The sequence below is a fragment of the Bubalus bubalis genome, chromosome 5, assembly GCF_019923935.1.
Source record: "Bubalus bubalis isolate 160015118507 breed Murrah chromosome 5, NDDB_SH_1, whole genome shotgun sequence".
Lineage (NCBI taxonomy): Eukaryota > Metazoa > Chordata > Mammalia > Artiodactyla > Bovidae > Bubalus > Bubalus bubalis.
The window spans coordinates 11,800,230-11,824,978 of NC_059161.1; the positions used below are offsets into that span (position 1 = coordinate 11,800,230).

General features: G+C 43.5%; 1 protein-coding gene across 5 annotated transcripts in view; it reads right to left on the reverse strand.

Annotated features, from left to right (window-relative positions):
• Positions 1-24,749, reverse strand: part of PTPN14 (protein tyrosine phosphatase non-receptor type 14) — a 190,279-nt gene that overhangs the window by 55,442 nt on the left and 110,088 nt on the right. The gene's annotated exons all lie outside the window — the stretch shown is intronic.

The window sequence follows — 24,749 nt, forward strand, 5'->3', positions numbered from 1 at the left end:
AAAGGTCAGGTCTACAAAAGATGGAAAGTGACCTCTGACTCTGTTTATCTTTGTTTGATGTGGCAGGTGCCACGTCCCCTTCGCTCTGAGTTCGAGAGTGCTCTCATCACATCATTTCATGGCAGGCCGGCAGGATGAGCTACTGATAAGGACCAGCTCTTCATAACAAGAGACTGAGGATGGGAGCACTCTTGCACACCTGGACACCCACAACACACAGCTGCCAAAGCCATGCAACAGTGTGCATTCCTGAAAAAAAAAAAAATGATGGAAACACACTGTTTTTTTAAATCCCAAGGTTATAGAGGGTAGAAGACAAACAGGCCAAATCATTTAGAATTCTGCTAATGGACAGTATAAAGCTTTTCTGAGTCAGGCTCACCCTCCACATCTGAGACTCATAAAAATCTAATCGAATGTGACACTGAGCCTTCCAACCCAAAGTACGTCCTCAAAGCAGCAAAGTGCAGACAGACAGAATGTGCCCATATACAACATCAACCTCAGACCAGACCGCTGTTCTCAGAAGCTAACAGAGTGCTATTGTTTCCTTGCCAATAAAATCATAATTAGAATTACCTAAGCGTTTAGAAATCTCCTTACCCCAAACCTTTACATCCCAGGACTCCACTTCCTTTGAATATACTCTTAAAACAGGCTACCTCTAGAACAGTCACACGTTTTAGGCATTAATTCTTGGCAAATGCTAACAACTTCTTCGCTCCTGGTCACCACAACTCTGTAATGTCTTCAAAACTTCAGCATGTCAATCAAGGGAACTTAGGAGTGACCCAAAGCCCGCTGTCCTGGAGAGAGGCAATCAGTCCTGAGAGCAAATTATTGCTGCCTCTGCCTTGATGTCATGGACATCATGACATGTCAGCAGTACTGTCAGTCGCTCAGTCATGCCTGACTCTTTGTAACTCCACGCACTGCAGCCCACCAGTTCCTCGGGCCACGGGGTTCTCCAGGCAAGGATACTGGAGTGGGGAGCCATTCCTTTCTCCAGGGGATCTTCCCAACCCAGGGATCAAACCCAGGTCTCCTGCACTGGCAGGCGGATTCTTTACCGTCTGAGCCACTAGGGAAGCCTATTACATGTCAACCTAGCACCTATTTGAGAAGAAGAATCCAGTTCTCTCTACGGAACAGTTCTCTACTTCTTTCCTCTTGAGTCTACAGGGCAGGGTAAAGACAGCCATGTCAGCCTCTGGTGGGAAAGTGCGTATGAGTTGCTCAGTCGTGTCCGACTCTTTGCAACACCATGGATTGGGGCCCACCAGGCTTCTCTGCCCATGGGAATTTCCAGGCAAGCATACTGGAGTGGGTTGCCGTTCCCTTCTCCAGGGGATCTTCTTGACCCAGGGATCGAACCCAGGTCTCCCACATTGTAGGCAGACTCTTCACCATCTGAGTCACTAGGGAAGTCTCTGGTGGGAAAACCTTTAATTAAAATTAGAAAGACCAACACTGAGTTATCTAAAGATTTTTTCTAGTCAAACTTAATATCTGTTAGAAAAGCCACCTATTTTTCCTACCATCATTTTATCTTTCACCTAAAATATTCATAATCATTTTACAGGGTCCATTATGAGAAGGCGATGGCACCCTACTCCAGTACTCGTGCCTGAAAAATCCCATGGATGGAGGAGCCTGGTAGGCTGCAGTCCATGGGGTCGCTAAGAGTCGGACACGACTGAGTGACTTCACTTTCACTTTTCACTTTCATGCATTGGAGAAGGAAATGGCAACCCACTCCAGTGTTCTTGCCTGGAGAATCCCAGGGACGGGGGAGCCTGGTGGGCTGCCGTCTATGGGGTCACACAGAGTTGGACACAACTGAAGCGACTTAGCAGGAGATATATATATATATATATATATATATATATATATAATTTATTCTCACTTTTTCTTGGTTAAAATTATTTTATTCTCTTAGCAAATTTCAATAAAATTATATAAAGTTATACAGTATAGCAGGGCTTCCCAGGTGACACAGTGGTAATGAATCTGACCGCCAGTGCAGAAGATACAGGAAATGTGGGTTTGAATTCTGAGTCAGGAAGATCCCCTGGAGGAGTAAAAGGTGACCCACTCCAGTATTCTTGCCAGGAGCATCCCATAGACAGAGGAGCCTGGCGGGCTACAGTCTGTGGGGTCGCAGAGTTGGACACAACTGAGCGCACATACAGTACAGTGTTATCAGCCACCATCACGCTATACATTAGTTCCTCAGCTCTTATTCATCTTCTATCTAAATGTTTGTACCCTTTTACCAACCTTCCCCTATTGTCCCTACCTCTCAGGGGGTCCACTACTGAGTCAGTAATTGGACTTCCTGTCAAAAATCAGCTGACTAAATCAATTAAGGCTGTACATCGAGGCTGCATATTGTCACTCTGCTTCTTTAAATTATGTACAGAGTACATCATGAGAAACACTGGGCTGGGTGAAGCACAAGCTGGAATCAAGATTGCCAGGAGAAATATTAATAACCTCAGATATGCAGATGACACCATCCTTATTGCAGAAAGAGAAGAACTAAAGAGCCTCTTGATGAAAGTGAAAGAAGAGAATGAAAAAGTTGACTTAAAACTCAACATTGAGAAAACTAAGATCATGGTTTCTGGTCCCATTACTTCATGGCAAATAGGTGGAGAAACAGTGAAAACTGTGACAGACTTTATTTAGGGGGGCTCCATTTTCACTGCAGATGATGACTGCAGCCATGAAATTAAAAGATGCTTGCTCCTTGGAAGAAGAGTTATGATCAACCTAGACAGCATATTAAAAAGCAGAGACATTACTTTGCCAACAAAGGTCCATCTGTCAAAGCTATGGTTTTTCCAGTAGTCATGTATGGATGTGAGAATTGGACTATGAAGAAAGCTTAGTGCCAAAGAATGATGCTTTTGAACTGTGGTGTTGGAGAAGACTCTAGAGAGTCCCTTGGACTGCAAGGAGATCCAACCAGTCCATTCTAAAAGAAATCAGTCCTGAATATTCACTGGAAGAACTGATGCTGAAGCTGAAACTCCAATACTCTGGCCACCTGATGAGAAGAACTGACTCACTGGAAAAGACCCTGATGCTGGGAAAGACTGAAGGCTGGAGGAGAAGGGGACGACAGAGGAAGAGATGGTTGGATGGCATCACTGACTCAATGGACATGAGTTTGAGTAAACTCCAGGAGTTGGTGATGGACAGGGAGGCCTGGTGTGCTGCAGTTCATGGGGTCACAAAGAGTCAGACACGAATGAGTGACTGAACTGAACTCAATTAATGTACATAACAAGTATCTTTGCTGATTTTCAGAGACAAGTCCCTGGTATATGTAGAAAAACTCTTTGTGTCCACTCAGTACTCTGAGTTCAGAGGACACAGCCTTGCCCTCACCTACTCATTGTAGTCTTAGCTGGTTAAAGGCACCGTGGAGTCAAAATCTCAACAAATAGGAACAGAGGTTACATCTAAAAAGTTGTGATTAAAAGTCTTTTCCTGGTAATCAAGTGGCAGTCTGCTGCTTCTGAGCGTGCACAATTTGGAGCAAATACTAGATAGGATGCTTTTAAAAATCCTGTCAAGTCGAAGCTACCGCCCTTAATGTGTGTGTGTGTGTGTGTGTGTGTGTGTGCGCGCGCGTGCGCGCGCGCGTGTGTGTGTGTGTGTTTCTTTGTTGACGGAGTTTCTGGGAATAACACACGATGGCGGGAAAAGGGGAAGCCGTGACCCACCTGCTTACTCTTCATAGGAGAGAATCGGAGTAAATGAAAATATTTTGAAGCAATAACTGTACACGAATTAAAAAAGAAACAGCATGAGAGCAGATCAAAGTACTGAAGACCTAAGAAACCTGAATTGCTGCAGAGTTAAAATATGTTACACGTTACCTTCTAGCTTCCATTTTTCCTCCCTGTTCACTCAGGTCAAGTCCCCAAGCTCAGGCATATTTTTCAGATGTTTCACCCAAGGAGAGTTACCATCACAGAAGGGCAGTCCCATACATTCCTGGGATCCACACGCCTGCTGTTTGCCTGCATATCTCCTGTTCCAAGGGGAAGGATGGCCAGCCCGCACATGGCAAGTGCCAAGGGTCACAGGTTCCATGGTTTCATTCAAGAGCCCCAACAAAAATGCTTTACACTGGCACCTTTGCTTCAAGGAGCATGCACCCTTATTAAGTATCAATACAAGCAAAGCTCAGGGTTTTACAGCCCTTACTTAAATAACAGATTCATGCCTAAAACCATAATCTACTGATGTACACTATTAGTTCATCTCCTGGAAGAAAGCTAGGAGAGAAACACAGGCATCAGGAGCTTTCTTCTCATGCGAAGCTACAGTCCATGTTTTCTCTGGTGTCCTCCACCCTTCCTTCAAGGTTTCTCCTCAGTATCTCTCTGCCTCGCTCTTTCCCTGTCCCCAGACTGGCTCTTGATTTTTCTCTGGCACCTCTGTTGTGCTTCTGGGCCAGTTCTCCAGGAAACAGTAAAAGGTCTACTCATTCATGTGAGGTAACTTCTCCTTCAAGAGACTTAAGGAAGTGCTTGGGAGATTTTCACTGAAGATCTTTTATGCTTAGAAACTGGTGGGTCTTCCCTGTTGGCTCAGATGGTAAAGAATCTACCTGCAATGTGGGAGACCCAGGTTCAATCCCTGGGTTGGGAAGATCTCCTGGAGAAGGAAACGACAATCCACTCCACTCTTGTTGCCTGGAGAATTCCATGGACAGAGGAACCTGGTGGGCTACAGTCCAAGGGGATGTAGAGAGTTGGACATGACGGAGGGACTAACACTTTCATGGAAGATCTTTTATGCTTATAACCTAGCTGGTTCTCAGAAAGAAGAACACCTTCCTGTGGAAACCCAGGCAAACAAGGGGGTCCTCAGGCATCAGAGATCTTTCAAGTGGCAAGAATTCACTGTGAAAGCAGATAGATCTTTAAAGAAGAGTCACTAAGAATCAGAAGACCACACTTTCAAAACTAGGGGAATAAGAAAAGAGGGATAAGGAAAAGTGTTAACTTCAGCTTATGACCAGAGAACCCTCCACCTGTGGCTTTTTTCAGAAAAGTTCAGTTCAGTTCAGTTCAGTCGTGTCCAACTTTTTGCGACCCCATGAATTGCAGCATGCCAGGCCTCCCTGTCCATCACCAACTCTCGGAGTTCACTTAAACTCATGTCCATCGAGTCAGTGATGCCATCCAGCCATCTCATCCTCTGTCATCCCCTTCTCTTTCTGCCCCCAATCCCTCCCAGCATCAGAGTCTTTTCCAATGAATCAACTCTTCTCATGAGGTGGCCGAAGTATTGGAGTTTCAGCTTTAGCATCAGTCCTTCCAAAGAACACCCAGGACTGATCTCCTTTAGAATGGCCTGGTTAGATCTCCTTGCAGTCCAAGGGACTCTCAAGAGTCTTCTCCAACACCACAGTTCAAAAGCATCAATTCTTCAGTGCTCAGCTTTCTTCACAGTCCAACTCTCACATCCATACATGACCACTGGAAAAACCATAGCCTTGACTAGAGGGACCTTTGTTGGCAAGGTAATATCTCTGCTTTTCAATATGCTATTTAGGTTGGTCACAACTTTCCTTCCAAGGAGTAAGCGTCTTTTGATTTCATGGCTGCAGTCACCATCTGCAGTGATTTTGGAGCCCCCAAAAATAAAATCTGACACTGTTTCCACTGTTTCCCCATCTATTTGCCATGACGTGATGCCACGATCTTAGATCTTTTTCACTCTCCTCTTTCACTTTCATCAAGAGTTATGGGATATTAAAAACAAATAAACAAAACATCCCAAAACCTCAAGAACAGACTCTCAGGATAGGAAGGAATGTTAATGCTTATTGAAGAAAGCTACAATGGGAATCTCATAAGAACAACATGCACAAAACCCCAAACCCAAACAAGCCAGAAGACACAATTTCAAGGTGGGAAGGGAGAGTAAAGCTTGCCTAGTCCTCCTATTCATAGAATGTTTGAAATTCTTCTATATGCATGAAACCATCCTAGCTCAAGTGGTTTCGACTCATTTTCTGCTCCCCACATGGATATTAACACATAGTCATTCAGCACTTCCTTGTACGTCCAACTCGGCTAGAAGCTGAAGAGTTCCTGGAGAAGTCCAAGGCAGTCTCTGCCCTGCAAGGATGCTCATCACCTCTCGGGCCACTGCGGTCACGGTTTCTCTTTCTAGTGCACTATTAAGGGTTTACTGCTTAAGAACCAGTGAGTAAAAGCATTGTAAAAGGTATTATCCTAGCATGAGCTACCACAGCTAGAAGCCTTTTGCCCACCACCTGGAGGCAAGAATGATCAGCTGAGACCTTGGGGAAATACAATCCACAGGATCCAGCTAAACAAGAGTCATGATTTTTTTGACCTTGCTGATCCCAACTTTCAGCTACAATTATCACTTCTATAAAACACGTGAGCAGGTTCTATTACAGATCCATCCGATGCTAGGCAACAGCAAATCCCAATTCACTAGCAAGGAACACCAGGATTTTTCCTGTCCTTTAGGTTAAGTGTAGTCTAATACTGGGAAACTAAACCGAGGAGCTGAAGAATGCAGTGCTCTTTCCTGGAAGCCATCCAGACTACAAGAGAATCTGAATAGGGTTAATGATATGGTACAACAGCCATTTGAGATTGTGGATATTACTACATGAGATCACAGACACAGGAATGGAATCTGAACCACTTTGTTAATTGATTGTTTGCTACATTTCTGCTCAAAAGGCACTTTTATAAAATATAATAATTCTATCCTATATGAAGACCAAATTAGAGAATATGAGCTGAAATTCTATTTCTAGAGTGTTTGGTTTTTGCTTATTTTTGATTAGAGATTCAATTCTAACAGAAGTCAAATGTAACAGTGAATCCTATTTTGGAAACATGCAATTTCATGGAAGTATATACTCCACTCCACCCTGTCATAGCTTTGGGTGGAGGGGGAAAAGAAAAAAACCAATCTTTGTGCCAGGAAAGTAAGTATTTGCCAACTTTCCAAAGGGATCCTCTTTGAAAACCCAAGCCCATAAGGAAAACTTTTAAATAATTTTTATATTCAAAGACCTGGAAATAGTCCATCTGACTGCTGAGGTCCAATGAATGGTTTTAGGTGAAGATTTTGCTTTCTCTCTAAAAAACAGTGGACATAATTGTGTTTGTTGAATAAGGGTAACATTTCTATTTTCAAAGTTTTTTGTTTTGAATCTCCAGAGAATAGTAATTTGTGGATTGAATGCAGGTTTCTCTGGGTAAAGTAACAAAGGCTTCCTGGTAATTGGTGCTATTAAACATCACACTTGGAAACTAGAAGTCACTAAGAATCTATCCCTAGAGGTTTCATCTGTCTTGAATTTGTTTTTGTTCAATCACTAAGTCATGTCCAACTCTTTGCAACCCCAAGAATTGTAGCATGCCAGGATCCTCTGACCTTCAGTATCTCCCAGAGTTTGCTCAAATTCATGTCCATTGAATCAGTGATGTTATCTAATCATCTCATCCTCTGCCATCTGCTTCTCCTTTTGCCTTCAGTCTTTCCCAGCATCAGGATATTTTCTATACAAACTCAAGAAAATAAGTGACTTTTCCATGTTCCCTTCTCTCCCTAAGATTATGAAAAGAAAGTTTTAAAAAAAAACCCTGCTGCTGCTGCTAAGTCGCTTTAGTCATGTCTGACTCTGTGCGACCCCATAGACGGCAGCCCACCGGGATTCCCCGTCCCTGGGATTCTCCAGGCAAGAACACTGGAGTGGTTGCCATTTCCTTCTCCAATGCATGAAAGTGAAAAGCGAAAGTGAAGTCGCTCAGTCGTGTCCGACTCTAGCGACCCCATGGACTGCAGCCTACCAGGCTCCTCCGTCCATGGGCTTTTCTAGGCAAAAGTACTGGAGTGGGGTGCCATTACAGTGAGTTAAATCAATAAGGCATTCAGTACTTCTGCCAGTGGTATCAAAGGACTCTTTGAAAACCCCATAACATTATCCTCAATGTTTACAGATGTACTGCTAAGATCTTTCATCTCTCATTTTAATTCACATATGAGGACTCTATCTAAGCACTTGTACAAGCCTATTTTACTTGCAGGTCTATTAATACTTCTCAAATTGAGAAATTCCATGTGTTGGCCTGGAAAGTATGGACTGTACTGCCACAGAATCACAGATAAGGCGAGAGAACTCGGAGGCAGAGTACGTGGTGCTTTTAAAGTACTCCTCCCACCCCTCTCACAAACGAAATATTCTTTCCAAGTCCAGTTCAGCAGAAACATTTTAAACGTAGAATAGACATGTAAATCTGAAAGCTTTACAATGTGACTTGGGGGAGGACTTCCCTGGCGGTCCAGTGGTTAAGACTCTGCCTTTCAATGCAGAGGGCTCAGGTTCGATCCCAGGTCAGGGAACTAAGATCCCACATGCTATGCTACCAAAAACTAAAAAATAAATAAAATTAAGATGTGATTTTGGTTGGGCTTCTACCCACGAGGGCAAGACCCTGGGCCGAAATCACAGGATGGTGGAGGCGGGAGGGCAAAAGGTCAGCGTCACTGTTCTGAATGTCTGCCGAAACGCACCACGGGGCTGCCCCTCCCAGGGGGACACAGCCACCTACCAAATTAACTCTGCGATTAGCTCCGGGGTCAGTGACATGGAGGAGGAAACGGCACATGTGGATTCCAAGCAGAAGCCTTCCAAGCCTGTGTCTGGCTCCCTGTTCTGCCTCCCTCTGCCGTGAGACGTGCAGCACCCAAGTAGGCACTGTTGCTCAGTTAGTCTGAGCCCCAGAGAAGACGGCAGTGGACACAGTGGACATGGAAGATGGTGAGGAGAGAGGCTTTGGTTTTGAAAGCCACAGACAGCTGGAGGTCATACACTGTGGCAGCATGAGTTTGCCTAAGCAATCTAATAAGGGAAGGATTTCAACAACTCAAATCCAGGTCTTTTGTTTCTAAAGAAGGAAACTCCCTTAAGGGAGGAGAAGGACTGGTCCAAGGTAATACTGCTCCTTGAAGGCAGGACCACACAGACCAGAGCTTGGAGATCCATTTCTGCACGGCATCCACAAGGTGAGGAGAGTGGGAATAAATTCCCAGCCATTGTAGGCAAGCCATCAATTTCACTGAAGTTGAAAAGTATTGTAGAAATAAAAGTACAGGAAATTCCGTGGTGGTCCAGTGGTTAGGACTCGAAGTTTTCACTGCTGGGTTCAATCCATGACTGGGGAACTAAGATCCTGCAAGCCATGCAGCACAGCCACATTAAAAAGAGAGAGAGAAATGAAAATACAAACACCACTGCTGGGTGATTTTCATGATCCCAGGCTTCGATAATCATGCTGCCCTCCCGCCCCTGTGAGCATCTATGCCACAGCGAATGAGACAAACACCAACATAGAAGCTGTTCTGTGAAAACATTACACAACATGTTTCACAGTTTGGCCCGTGGATCACTCAGATCTGCGTTTTCTCCCAGCAGTAGCCTCTGGGATATTTCACGTTCCTCCCCCGGAGGCAGAAGGAAGGAAAAAGAGACTGGGCTATGCATTCTAACTACTCACTGACAACCTTGAAAGATGCACTGAAGGAAAAAAGTAAAATCTAGAGACTGGGTTCTCGGATTACAGGCTCCTACCTAAAAGGAGAGGCTATACCCAGAAGCAGGTGCAGACTAGTCTCTTAAATGCATTTATTTTTAAATGCAACATGTTTTTCAAAGAGTAAACAGGAGTTCATCATCAGTATTACATACAGTCTTTACTGCCTTGCATTGAGTAAAGATACTTCCCTATTATGGATCATTAAAAGTTACACAGACTTCACTCAATTAAGGTATTAATAACACTTGAAGCTGTCTGATCAGCACATACCATCCACAGATTGACCTCTTTTACGCCCAGTGCCCAAGGAGATCTGGGAGAGAAAGAAAATGCTCTTTCATAGTTAAGAACAGGTCAGTAAAAGCACTCTGCTCGCCTATCAATCTATGCACACGCAGTGCTACTATCAGAGAGCCACATATGCCTTTCCCTTCTCTACAGTTCAAGGTCAGTCCAATCAACCCATCTCTTCCCATGCGCACAGTCAGTAGCACGGTGACAATCTAGAGAGAGGGGGCATTATCGGTGCCCTGAAAATCCATCCTGAAAATCCCCAAACTGTGAAGCTTTTCCATAAAACTACTGGGATGGGAGAATGAGAGAGAAAGACAGATTGTTTTGCAACTGTTATTATTAAGAAAAGGGTAAAGGTCAGGAGGGGCAGCTGTGGGGAGATACCCCTCATCCAAGGTAAAAGAATGATCTCTGTTCGTTTCCAAGGCAAACCATTCAATATCACAGTAATCCAAGTCTATGCCCCGACCAGTAATGCTGAAGAAGCTGAAATTGAACTGTTCTATGAAGACCTACAAGACCTTTTAGAACTAACACCCAAAAAAAGAGATATCCTTTTAATTATAGGGAACTGGAATGCAAAAGTAGGAAGTCAAGAAACAGCTAGGGTAACAGGCAAATTTGGCCTTGGAATACAGAATGAAGCAGGGCAAAGGCTAATAAAGTTTTGCCAAGAGAACACACTGGTCATAGAAACACCCTCTTCCAACAACACAAGAGAAGACTCTACACATGGACATCACCAGATGGTCAACACCAAAATCAGATTGATTATATTCTTTGCAGCCAAAGATGGAGAAGCTCTATACAGTCAGCAAAAACAAGACCAGAAGCTGACTGTGGCTCAGATCATGAACTCCTTATAGCCAAATTCAGACTTAAATTCAAGAAAGTAGGGAAAACCACTAGACTATTCAGGTATGACCTAAATCAAATTTCTTATGATTATACAGTGGAAGTGAGAAATAGATTTAAGGGCCTAGATCTGATAGATAGAGTGCCTGATGAACTATGGAATGAGGTTCGTGACATTATCAGGAGACAGGGATCAAGACCATCCCCATGGAAAAGAAATGCAAAAAAGCATCCAAATATTGCGTTTTGGACTCTTTTGCCAACATGCGCTGGATCATCGAAAAAGCGAGAGTTCCAGAAAAACATCTATTTCTGCTTTATTGACTATGTCAAAGCCTTTGACTGTGTGGATCACAATAAACTGTGGAAAATTCTGAAAGAGATGGGAATACCAGACCACCTGACCTGCCTCTTGAGAAACCTATATGCAGGTCAGGAAGCAACAGTTAGAACTGCACATGGAACAACAGACTGGTTCCAAATAGGAAAAGGAGTATGTCAAGGCTGCATATTGTCACCCTGCTTATTTAACTTCTATGCAGAGTACATCATGAGAAATGCTGGGGTGGAAGAAGCACAAGTTGGAATCAAGATTGCCAGGAGAAATATCAATAACCTCAGATATGCAGATGATACCACCCTTCTGGCAGAAAGTGAAGAGGAACTCAAAAGCCTCTTGATGAAAGTGAAAGAGGAGAGTGAAAAAGTTGGCTTAAAGCTCAACATTCATAAAACTAAGATCACGGCATCTGGTCCCATCACTTCATGGGAAACAGATGGGGAAACAGTGGAAACAGTGGCAGACTTTTATTTTTTTGGGCTCGGAAATCACTGCAGATGGTGATTGCAGCCATGAAATTAAAAGACGCTTACTCCTTGGAAGGAAAGTTATGACCAACCTAGATAGCATATTCAAAAGCAGAGACATTACTTTGCCAACAAAGGTCCGTCTAGTCAAGGCTATGGTTTTTCCAGTGGTCATGTATGGATGTGAGAGTTGAACTGTGAAGAAAGCTGAGCACCGAAGAATTGATGCTTTTGAACTGTGGTGTTGGAGAAGACTCTTGAGAGTCCCTTGGACTGCAAGGAGATCCAACCAGTCCATTCTAAAGGAGATCAGTCCTGGGTGTTCTTTGGAAGGACTGATGCTAAAGCTGAAACTCCAATACTTTGGCCACCTCATGAGAAGAGTTGACTCATTGGAAAAGACTCTGATGCTGGGAGGGATTGGGGGCAGAAAGAGAAGGGGACGACAGAGGATGAGATGGCTGGATGGCATCACTGACTCGATGGACATGAGTTTGGGTGAATTCCGGGAGTTGGTGATAGACAGGGAGGCCTGGCATGCTGAAATTTATGGGATCGCAAAAAGTCGGACACGACTGAGCGACTGAACTGAACTGAACTGAAGACTTAAACTGTCCTTTCCTCATTAGAAAACTCTTTAGTAACATCAGCAATATCAGAAGAATCTTACTAGAATGTCCTAGAAACCCAGTTCTCCCAGGACACTGCAATAGGTGCTGAAACACTTGCATTACTTTCTGGTTGGCATTATATTGGGCCAATAAGAAATAAACATACAAATTTCTCTACTACAAAAAAAAAAAAAAAAAAAAGGAAGGGATTGAAGATAAGCTGCCCTTAAAGTCTGGGATATTGGAAATGTCTAGGATGGCAAAGCGTAATTCTAATTCTTAGACTGACAGAGGTACCAATATGAGAGGAACAGCACATCCCAGCCATTCGGAAGGGTGTTCACAGCTGTAAATCCAGATAATAGACAGGGTGGCCCACCCTGCTCTCCATCTGCCAGGACCAGATAAATAGCACACACGTGAGCGTGAAAGTGAAAGTTGCTCAGTCGTGTCCAACTCTCTGTGACCCCCTGGACTATACAGTCCATAGAATTCTCCAAGGCCAGAATACTGGAGTGGGTAGCCTTTCCTTTCTGCAAGGGGTCTTCCCAACCCAGGTCTCCCACATTGCAGGCAGATTCTTTACCAGCTGAGCCACAAGGGAAGCCCAAGAATACTGGAGTGGGTAGTCTCTCCCTTCTCCAGCAGATCTTCCTGACCCAGAACTGAACCGAGGTCCCCTGCATTGCAGGCACATTCTTTACCAGCTGAGCTACCAGGGAAGCCCACATGTGAGCAGGCAACCCGACAAATCTGAAGGCTCCCCTCTCTCAGCCCCTCTGTCCTCAAAGCCTCCGAGGAGATTCCAGTTTGTGGTTATTCAAGTATAATAATGTGTTTGGTACCTGAGCAATGCACTATCTAAAATCTTTTCTATTTAATGAAATGTTCAAGTTGACAGTCAATTTAAACTCTGCATCATCAAGCGGCTTACAGATTTCAACAATGCCTGCAATTATGCAAAACTGAAACAAAGCAACAGAGAGGGGAAGAAAGAAAGGAAAAGGGGCTAAAACCATAACTCAACAAAGAGAACCTTAAAAGGGAAAGTTATTCTTCTTGCCTTTTTCACACTACATACGCATACCTGAAAATACAAACATGTGCACACATTCAAACCCATACAGACAAGACTGTCTTGGCAATCACTGATCAATATTCCATTTTGCCAGAGACACCTAACTTCTTACCTAGGCTCCTTAAGTTTCAGTGAGTCAAAGGATTGCAATTCCTTCCTAAAAAGGATAATGTTTGTTTAAATGCACACAAACACACACGGGCCTTAACTGCTAGTGAAAAAAGGCCAATGATAGCCAGGTGTTGCAAAAGAGCAAAGCATGCCACAACCTGATCCTCGCTTTCTGCTCTTGAACTCTTGCATTAATTACAACAAATTACAGGGAATCCAAGTACAGTTTATATGTACAATAAGCTCCCTAATAATAGCCTATAATTTAATCAAGGGTTCTTTTTAAACTAGAAAAACTCATTCTCTACAATACATCCTAGACAGAGAACGTCAATACCCTGACAGTACTTCTTTCTGTCCCACTATGTGCTACTGGGTACAGATTGCTCTACGGTAATCACATCAACGGAATTTTAAAGAGCCAAATATGTTTCCCTGCTGTGAACTGTGATGCCCTAAAGTAGTGAAACAAGGCAACAGTGGTAGAAACATTTCATCTCAAAAAAAAAAAAAACCACACGGACCTCAAGTGTGTGATGTTAAAACAGAACCTGAGTCTGTTTCGCCCTGGTGGAAAAACACACCGACTTGGACGAGTTCAGCAATTGCTCAGAATGTGGAGTCATCGTCCGACCCAGCAACCCCACTCCTAGGTGTACACCCAAGAGAACTGAGAACACATATTCACACAGAAACTGGTACACAAACAGCACCATCATCCGTAACAACCAATAAAGCAGAAACAATCCAACACCCATCAACCCATGAACGGATAAACAAAGTGTGGCCTAGTCATGCAATGAAACAGTTTTTAGCCACAAAAATGAACAAGGTATTGATACACTGCTACAACATGGATGAACTCCGAAAACATTAGGCTAAGTGAAATAATGCAAGACAAAAAAGGCCATGTATTGGATAATTCTATTCACACAAAATGTCCAAGAACAGACAAATCCATAGGGATAGAAAGTAGACTAGCGGTTGCCAGAGTCTGGGAGACAAGGGGAGGGGGTATGACTGCTGATGTTCTGAAATTAGAGAGTGGTGATGGCTGTGGGTAACTTTGTATATATAGGAAAAACCACTGAACTGTATACTTTACCATGATTAAAATAGTAAATATTATATTATGTGAATTGTATCTCAACAAAACGAAATATCCAATAACCCTACTCAGGAGGAAGTCCTGAGACAGCACAATAGGCTCTTCAGGGTTCACTCGGAGCTACTTTCTTTCTAGTTTTATGCCTCAGCAGGCACCACACACTGAGTTACCCTGGGTGTTCTGTGCTTCCCAGTACCGCGTCTTGCTGTTCCCTCTAGCTGAATGCCCCGACCCATCCCTCTCCATTCGGACACTCCCCTCCTCATCCTTCAAAGCTCCGTCGAAACGCATCTCATTTGTAAAGCTTCCCAAACCCTCTCACCCAGCTAACAAAGCTCTCCCAGCCCTGAGAGCACCTCACCCGGGCCCCTCGTCACTGCTCTCAGCATCTCTCCCGCTCCACAGACTCGGAACAGGTCTTACCATTTAATGCCAGTACCTGGTGCCAACGAGAGACACAGTATGTGCTTCTGAGTAGATGAAATACTGACAGAGAAAGAAAGTGGGAGAAAGCGAGACTAATCTCAGGGTAAGATTTTCAGCTGCTGTTTCGACGGTATGAAACAGGCACCTCAAGTTTCAGAAATGTAAGCCATCGCCTATTTGTTTTCAGGCAAAGGGGAAAAATATTCAAAGACTTAGAATAGCCAACATAATGTTGAAGAAGACTCAAGTTGGAGGAATGACACTACATGACTTCAAGACTTACTACAGTGTGGCAGCAAGAGTATAGTGTGGTATTATCAAAAGATAAATCAGCAAAACAAAATACAGAACCCAGATACAGACCCCCGTAAACACAGTCGACTAGTCTTTGACAAAGGAGCAAAGGCAATACTATGGAAGAAACAGAGCTTCTTCATCAAATGGTGTTGGAACAACTGTGAATCAACGTGCAAGAAGAGGAACCTAGACACAGACCTTACACCTTTCACAGAAATTACTCAAAATGAGTGATGGACCTAAGTGTAAAAACGCAAAACTATAAAACTCCTAGAACACGGGAGAAAATCTAGATGACCTCGGGTACGACAGTGGCTTTTTAGATAAAACAACACAGACAAAAATTCATAAAAGAAATAATTGACACACTGGACTTCATTGCATTAAAAAACTTCTGATGTGTGGGACTTCCCTGGTGTCCAGTGGCTCAGACTCCACGCTCCCAATGCAGGGGCCCTGGGTTCGGTTCCCTCAGGGAACGGGATCCCACATGCTGCAACTAAGGGTTAACAGGCTGCTACTAAGACTTGATGTAGCCAAATACATAAAAAAATAAAATAAAAACAACCTCTGCTCTGTAAAAGGCAATATCAGAATTATGAGACAAGCTACAGACCAGTAGAAAATATTTACCAAACACACATCTGATGGAAGTCTGATCCCAAACATAAAGAACTCTTAAAACTCAATAATAAGAAAACAAATAACTCAATTTTTTTAAAAAGCAAAAGACCTTAACAGACATCCCATCAAAGAAGACATACAAATGGCAAATAAACACATGAGAAGATGCTCTACTCATAAAGCATCAGAGAAATGCAAATCAAAACAACAATGAGATACTACTACATATCTATTAGAATGGCCAAAATCCACTACACTGACACCACCCAATGCCGGCAAGGATGTGGAACAACGGGCACTCTTCATTCATTGCTGGGGGACTGCAAAATGGCACAGCTATCTTGGAAGACAGTTTGGTGATTTCCTACAAAACTAAGCAGACTCTTACCATACAATCCAGCAACAGCACTCCTTGGTATCCACCCAAAGGGACTGAAACTTAATGTCCACAAAAACCTACATGTGTACAGCAGCTTTAGTCACAATTTCTAAAATTTAGAAGAAACCACGATATCCTTCAGTAGGTGAACCAATAAATAAGTTCTGGTTCATCCACACACTAGAATATTATTCAGGGCTAAAAAGAAATGAGCTATCTAGCCACAATAAGACATGGAGGAAACTTAATTGCATATCACTAAGTGAAAGATATCAATCTGAAAAGGCAACAGGCTGTACAATTCCAATTTTAAGACATTCTAGAAAAGGCAAAACCATGGAGACAGTGGAAAGGACAGGGGTTGCAGGGAAGGATGAACAAGCAAAGAACAGGACTCAGGGCCATGAAAATACCCTCAGTGACTATATCATGGCAGACACTGCTCAGTCGCTCAGTTGTGTCTGGCTCGCTGGACTGCATGGACTTTAGCCCACCAGGCTCCACTGTCCGTGGAATTTTCCAGGCAAGAATACTGGGATGGGTTGCCACTTCCTTCTCCAGATTATCTTCCTGACCCAGGGATCGAACCCATGTCTCTTGCATCTCCTGCATTGGCAAGCGGATTCTTTACCACTAGTGCCTCCCAGGAAGCCCCGTATAATGACAAATACATGTTCTTATACCTTTGTCCAAACCCTTAGACTGCGCAACATCAAAAGTGAACTCTAAGGTAATCTGCGGACTTTGGGTGCTTATGATGTGTCTACCTAGGTCTGTGGTAAAAATTCTGCTGAGAGGTATTGATAATGCAGGGGACCATGCATGTGTTGGGGCAACGGGGTACATGAGAAATCTCAGTACCTATCCTTCAATTTTGTTATAAACCTAAAACTGCTAAAAAAATAAAAATAAATAAATACTCTTTCAGCATGTGAATCATTTGTTTACCTGCAAATTATTTACGGTGCTTTCTGAGCTACCAAGAGGCAAAGAAGGAATTTGGGGATGAATCACAGTCTATGATCAATAATAGCATGAAGTAAATCCTCCTGGTGGCAAAAGCAGCACAAATCAAGGAGGAACCAAGTCCATTCGAATGAGCACTCTACACGGGCAAATGCCTCGTCTACACCACTGCTGTAGAGCAGGAGTCGCAGCCCCATAACACTAGGAATACCTATGTCTTGACTCGTCAGCGCCAACTACACATCTGCCTGCCCCCAAAATCAGATGTTCGTAATATCACCTACAACAACACTGTGGGGAAAAGAGTGCTTCAATTACACCTGGAACCTGGGTGAGTCAACTGCCCAAAGATCTGTCTTTCTGGGAAAGAGCCAGCTTTGTGGCTAAAGAGTTTGCATAACATCCTTCAAATGTTGGTGAGCTAGCAGATGGAAAAGCAGTACTGCTGTTAGCAATATGCCTGGTTTGAAGGAGAAAATGAATAAAAATCAACGAACAGAAGGCTGGCAAGAGGATCATCTCTGTGGCTAGGCTATCAAGTCACGAGAAGATACGGAGGAAACTTCAATGCATGTCACTCGACAAAAGAAGCCAGTGTGGAGGGGTACATACTGTCTGATTTCAACTACACGACATTCTCAAAAAGGCAAACCTATGAAAATGGCCAAAAGATCAGTGACTGCAGTGGGAGGAGGAAATATAACATAGTTAGGGATAGAATCCTTAATTAAAGGTAGCTCCACATTTCCACAGCAACTGTCAAAAGAAGCCAGTTCAGTCAACGAGGTAATGCCCCAGAAATGAGAAGGACATTCTGACTATGGGCTTAATAAATGTTTGATGAATGAATGATGGAATGAAAGTAACTAATGAATCAATTACACATTCTGAGAAACTATGATAAAAACAGAAGTTTCCACTCTGTATTAAGTCCCATGGTTTGACCCATAGGGTATCTAATCATTTCTGGTGACCAGGAAACTCAGTATGGATAGAGGAGAAAGGGGAGACCGCTGAGAACCAGGATTCTATCAGTATCTTTTCCAACTCAGTTTCCTATCTTCAGAGCAGGACAACACAAAGAGGAGGCTTTCTTTAGTTCTTATACATGAAAAGTGCTAGTCTATCCAACTCTCACACACCCCCACTAGACTCGAGAAATAATCAAAGATTCTACACTGGCAAAAGGCAAGTGACAAGTCAAACCAAGGCAATACCCTCCGGCCATGGGAGTCTCTAGTCTAAAATAAGTGTTGGAAGAGAATGATGTGTCATTGATTGTGAGGTTTCTTTCCGTTCACAATGATGGGCTGGGAATCCTCCTTGCCTTTATCTGTCTTCCACCAGCCCTGTCTCCCGGCTCTGATACCTCAGTACTCTGTATGATCAGCACAAAGACACACACACACCCCTTCCCCACCACACAGTATCTCTGTCATCAAAACCATGACCCCATTCAGGTTTTGTCCCTAAGAGCTGAAAGTGTGCACAAGTGTTCATCACTCAGTCCTATCTGACTCTCTGCAACCCCATGGATTCTAGCCTGCCAGGTTCTTCTGTTCATGGAATCCTCCAGACAAGAATACAGTATTGGGTAGCCATTCCCTTCTCCAGGAGATCTTCCCAACCCAGGGATTGAACCCAGGTCTCCTGTATTAAAGGCAGTCTCCTTACCAACTGAACTACCAGGAAGCCCAATAACTAGGTCAGTAACTTAAGCAGCCAGTGGTTTCAGTCACTCAGACTCTTTGTGACTCCGTGGACTATAACCTGCCAGGCTCCTCTTGTCCATGGCATTTTTCAGGCAAGAATACTGGGGTGGGCTGCCATTTCAGCAAACACATTCTTTACCACTAGCACCACCTGGGAAGCTCCAACTAAGAGCTGCTGCTGCTGCTGCTAAGTCACTTCAGTTGTGTCCGACTCTGTGCGACCCCATCGACAGCAGCCCACCAGGCTCCCCTGTCCCTGGGATTCTCCAGGCAAGAACACTGGAGTGGGTTGCCATTTCCTTCTCCAGTGCATGAAAGTGAAAAGTGAAAGTGAAGTCACTCAGTTGTGTCCGACTCTTAGCGACCCCATGGACTGCAGCCTACCAGGCTCCTCCATCCATGGGATTTTCCAGGCAAGAGTACTGGAGTGGGTTGCCATTGCCTTCTCTGAACTAAGAGCTAGCCAAGTCTAACTTTACACTCCTGCTGCTGTTTTTACATATTGACCAATTAAGTTTTAAATATTTTTCATCACTAGGCTTTGGACTTCAGTGCTTAAATTCTTAAGGTGCCCACTCATCCCATGCTCTCTTAGTCACTTAATACACATTTCCTCATATACACTGCTTAATATGTCTGAGACCTAACAGAGTGACTCATGTTAAAAGTATATTTAAAAACACTGACAAGAAAAACAACAACAACACATAAGCTGGATGGATTGTTCATCAGAAACAGCAAAACAGCTGCAATTTCAGCCCTGAAGTCAGAAATACAGGAGACACCTTGAAATCATAAGGGATAGTCGAAATTCCCATTGTGTGGACCTATTGTGCCCATTCCACCCCTTTTTCTATCTGGCCAGTGAGATCCATGTTCAACTTCTCCCCAATCATAGCACTTCACATTATCACAGACTTGACACATTCCTAATGATGGCAGGCTCACCCATCTCCATCAAGCCAGAAGCACTCTGAGGGCAAGAACCACCCCTCATCACTCAATGATTCACAAACCCACAGATGATCCCAGACATGACCTTAATAACTGTGCTAAAAAACACTATGATCATTTACTGACTCACAGAAGCCCAGTGGATAAAATAGAACACTATTTTTTTTAAATTTTGGAAGCCAGCCACCCAAATAGTTGGCATAAAAGAATACTACACTCAGCAGGAAAACAAAACCTTCAAATCACCTATTCTCCAGGTATTGCAAAATAAAGACTTTCCCCAGCCACAGAATTGGAGTCATTCATTCCATCCTTTATGTTCCTGCAGCCTTTGGTAACTCTCACATGCCTAATCAGGCAATGTGTTTAATTATGGGGATTTATTTCTGCCTCTTTGGCTACTTTATAAGCTTATTATGTACATCTTTGTATTTCACCTCAACATCTACATAAAGTAGGTCTTCAATGCATATCTTCATTAGAGCAAGACATCATGCCAGCTGTATGTGATGCAGCCTTACTTAAAAGCCAGTTAATTACAGGCTAGCTGAAAGAAACTTTACATTGTTCGTAGGGTTCCCTGAAAGAAACAATAAAAACACATCTCTGCGCATCAAAACCGATGGACAACTTGCATTCACCACAAGTGAAATTCTCTAGATGTTAAGAAATCAGAAGATTCAAGTAATCCTTAATAATAACAGTGCTTTCCATTTGAAGAGTTATTTTCCAAGCGTTTTCACGGGTACTGCGACACGTTGCCTCGCATTCACAACAACTCTTTGAGACAGTCTCTACAATTTCCCTTTCACCCGTGAGGAAGTAGAGACTCAGAAAGGCGAAGACTTGCCAAGACTTCTGATGTCAGAGTCAAGTGCTCTTTCATGACAACGTTGCGCCTGGGTAGTAAACTGGCACAGTGTGTAGTTTCTATAAGTCTGAAGCATAAACCTCAAAGGAGAAACTGGAAGGAAGAAAAAAACTACAGGAGGTTGTAAACACATTACAACATGAATCTGCTGACCACTTACTGAATTTGTACTGCTGGAAATGAATACTACTATTCTTTTGCAGAATCTTCAAAAGCAGCTGAGAATGTCAAATGTGGCAACAACGGCCAAAGATAAAATACCAAACCAGCAAACATCTCATTGGGCAAGAATCTACCATCTTCCTGTCCTGTTGCTTCCTGGCACAACTGCCCCTGATATTTTCAGGCATGAAAATGTCTCTCGAAATTCTTCCTTTCAGGCCCCTTCTGGGTCTCCAGGATTGAAGGACTAGATACTCCCTGTGGTGCATGTAATTTTGAAACAGTTTTCTCTGTCCTTTCTTCCATTAGAGTTTCAGTTTACTAACTGCCCCGTCTCTACACAAACTTCAATACTTAGTAAACTTCAAGGTGAGTGAGTGAGTGAATGAAAGTTGCTCAGTCATGTCCGACTCTTTGCAACCCCATGGGACTATACAGTCCATGGAGTTCTCCAGGCCAGGATACCAGAGTGGGTAGCCTTTCCCTTCTCCAGGGGGTCTTCCCAACCCAGGGATAGAACCCAGGTCTCCCACATTGCAGGTGGATTCTTTACCATCTGAGGCACAAGGGAAGCCCAAGAACACTGGAGTGGGTAGCCTATCCCTCCTCCAGCGGATCTTCCCAACCCAGGAATCGAACTGGGGTCTCCTTCACTGTACACAGATTCTTTACCAACTGAGCTATCAGAGATAGGAAATTTAATTTCCTAGAAATGAATATGATGATCGGAAGTGACAACAAGCCATACACAGGTGGAAAGAAGCCCTTTGTTTAGGTGTGAGGGCAGGGAAGGCGGACCGTTAAGCAGAGAACTGCAGTTTCCACATCAAAGAAAATTCCTCATTCCTCATTTCATGCAGAAAGCTGCTAGAAACACATGTCTCTTTATCATTCTGTGTTTAAGAACTTAAAATTATCTCACTAGGAACCAGAATAAAAACACATCAACTGCTTCTTTAGGAACCAAAAACCCAGGTACACAAAACCAAGAAGGGAGCCAGTTCCGGAGAGTCAGTGGCTACACGGGGTCTGGGGCCATGTTCAAAGGGCAGGATTCCTACAGAAAAGGACTATGTAAGCACTCAAACTCCCCCTTAAGCAAAAAGTTCAGTGGGCTTCTCCTTAAAAATTATGACTGCAGAACATATATGGCCTCTTATACTTTGCTAACCTGTTCATGAAACCACCACAAGATCCACTGGGGAGTAATTCTAATCAGATCAGATAAGATCAGATCAGTTGCTCAGTCGTGTCCGACTCTTTGCGACCCCATGAATCGCAGCACACCAGGCCTCCCTGTCCATCACCAACTCCCAGAGTTCACTGAGACTCACGTCCATCGAGTCAGTGATGCCATCCAGCCATCTCATCCTCTAGCATCCCCTTCTCCTCTTGCCCCCAATACCTCCCAGCATCAGAGCCTTTTCCAATGAGTCAACTCTTTGCATGAGGTGGCCAAAGTACTGGAGTTTCAGCTTTAGCATCATTCCTTCCAAAGAAATCCCAGGGCTGATCTCCTTCAGAATGGACTGGTTGGATCTCCTTGCAGTCCAAGGGACTCTCAAGAGTCTTCTCCAACACCACAGTTCAAAAGCATCAATTCTGCGGCGCTCAGCCTTCTTCACTGTCCAACTCTCACATCCATACATGACCACTGGAAAAACCATAGCCTTGACTAGACGAACTTTGTTGGCAAAGTAACATCTCTGCTTTTGAATATGCTATCTAGGTTGGTTATAACTTTCCTTCCAAGGAGTAAGCGTCTTTTAATTTCATGGCTGCAATCACCATCTGCAGTGATTTTGGAGCCCCAGAAAATAAAGTCTGACACTGTTTCCATTGTTTCTCCATCTATTTCCCATGAAGTGATGGTACCAGATGCCATGATCTTCGTTTTCTGAATGTTGAGCTTTAAGCCAACTTTTTCACTCTCCACTTTCACTTTCATCAAGAGGCTTTTGAGTTCCTCTTCACTTTCTGCCATAAGGGTGGTGTCATCTGCATATCTGAAGTTATTGATATTTCTCCCGGCAATCTTGATTCCAGCTTGTGTTTCTTCCAGTCCAGTGTTTCTCATGATGTACTCTGCATATAAGTTAAATAAGCAGGGTGACAATATACAGCCTTGACGTACTCCGTTTCCCTATTGGGAACCAGTCTGTTGTTCCATGTCCAGTTCTAACTGTTGCTTCCTGACCTGCATACAGATTTCTCAAGAGGCAGATCATGTGGTCTGGTATTCCCATCTCTTTCAGAATTTTCCACAGTTTATTGTGATCCACACAGTCAAAGGCTTTGGCATAGTCAATAAAGCAGAAATAGATGTTTTTCTGGAACTCTCTTGCTTTTTCCATGATCCAGCGGATGTTGGCAATTTGACCTCTGGTTCCTCTGCCTTTTCTAAAACCAGTTTGAACATCAGGAAGTTCACGGTTCACATATTGCTGAAGCCTGGCTTGGAGAATTTTGAGCAGTACTTTACTAGCGTGTGAGATGAGTGCAATTGTGTGGTAGTTTGAGCATTCTTTGGCATTGCCTTTCTTTGGGATTGGAATGAAAACTGACCTTTTCCAGTCCTGTGGCCACTGCTGAGTCTTCCAAATTTGCTGGCATATTGAGTGTAGCACTTTCACAGCATCATCTTTCAGGATTTGGAATAGCTCAACTGGAATTCTATCACCTCCACTAGCTTTGTTCGTAGTGATTCTTTCTAAGGCCCACTTGACTTCACATTCCAGGATGTCTGGCTCTAGGTGAGTGATCACACCATTGTGATTATCTGGGTCGTGAAGATCTTTTTTGTACAGTTCGTCTGTGTATTCTTGTCATCTCTTCTTAATATCTTCTGCTTCTGTTAGGTCCATACCATTTCTGTCCTTTTTCTAATAAAAGCCATCAAATTCTACTACTACAATGATTTTTTTTTTCAACCTCTTATAACACTTTTATTCAAAAGTAAAGTCAAGGGCTTCCCTGGTGGCTCAGTGGTAACGAATCTGCCTGCCAATGCAGGAGACACGGGTTCACACCCTGATCTGGGAAGATCCCACATGCCACAGGGCAACTAAGCCCGCACACCACAGCTAATGCACCTGTGCTCTGGAGCTCGGGAGTTGCAACTACTGAAGCTCACTCGCCCCAGAGCCCGGGCTGCACAACAACAGAAGCCACCACAGTGAGAAGCCCGGGAACCACGGCTGGAGAGAAGCCCGTGCAGCCATGAAGACCCAGCGCAGCCCCAGATAAACAAATACAGAAAATTATATAGGAAAAAGAGTCCGTTTCAACCTTTTAGCCAACTTACTCTCTAAAGAAGAAGTAAGGCCAACATAGACCCAATTTACTGGTAAAATTTTAGAAGTGTGCAAATAAATTCAATTATGTATTCACCCATTCAATGAAACTTACTGAGTACCTACTATACCAAGAGCGGGTCTCAGCACTTGGAAATAGCAGTGACTCAGAAGTCCCTATCCATGCTGTTAATCACGTGAGTTACATTCTGGTGCAGACAACAAGCAATATTTAAGTAAATAAATAAGCTCACTGAGATAAAATGAGGTAAGAAGTAACAAAGTGGAAGCGGTCAAGAATGGTTTCACTGATAAGATGAGCTTTGAACAGAGATCTTCAAAAGAAATGAGGAGCTGGACATGTGGCTACTTGGGTGGGGAGGTGGTGGATGCTCTCATTCCAAGCAGATAAACAGCAAATTACAAAGGCTTGTGGCGAACTGCAAGTTGTGATGTGTTCAAGAATGGCAAGACGGCCAGTGTAGCAAGGAGTGAGCAAGAAGTCAAACGGCAGGGAAAGATGGGTGAAAGACAGGAAGCGGTACAGACTGTAAACAGCTTCTAGGGCAAAATGTCAGGATTTGACTGTT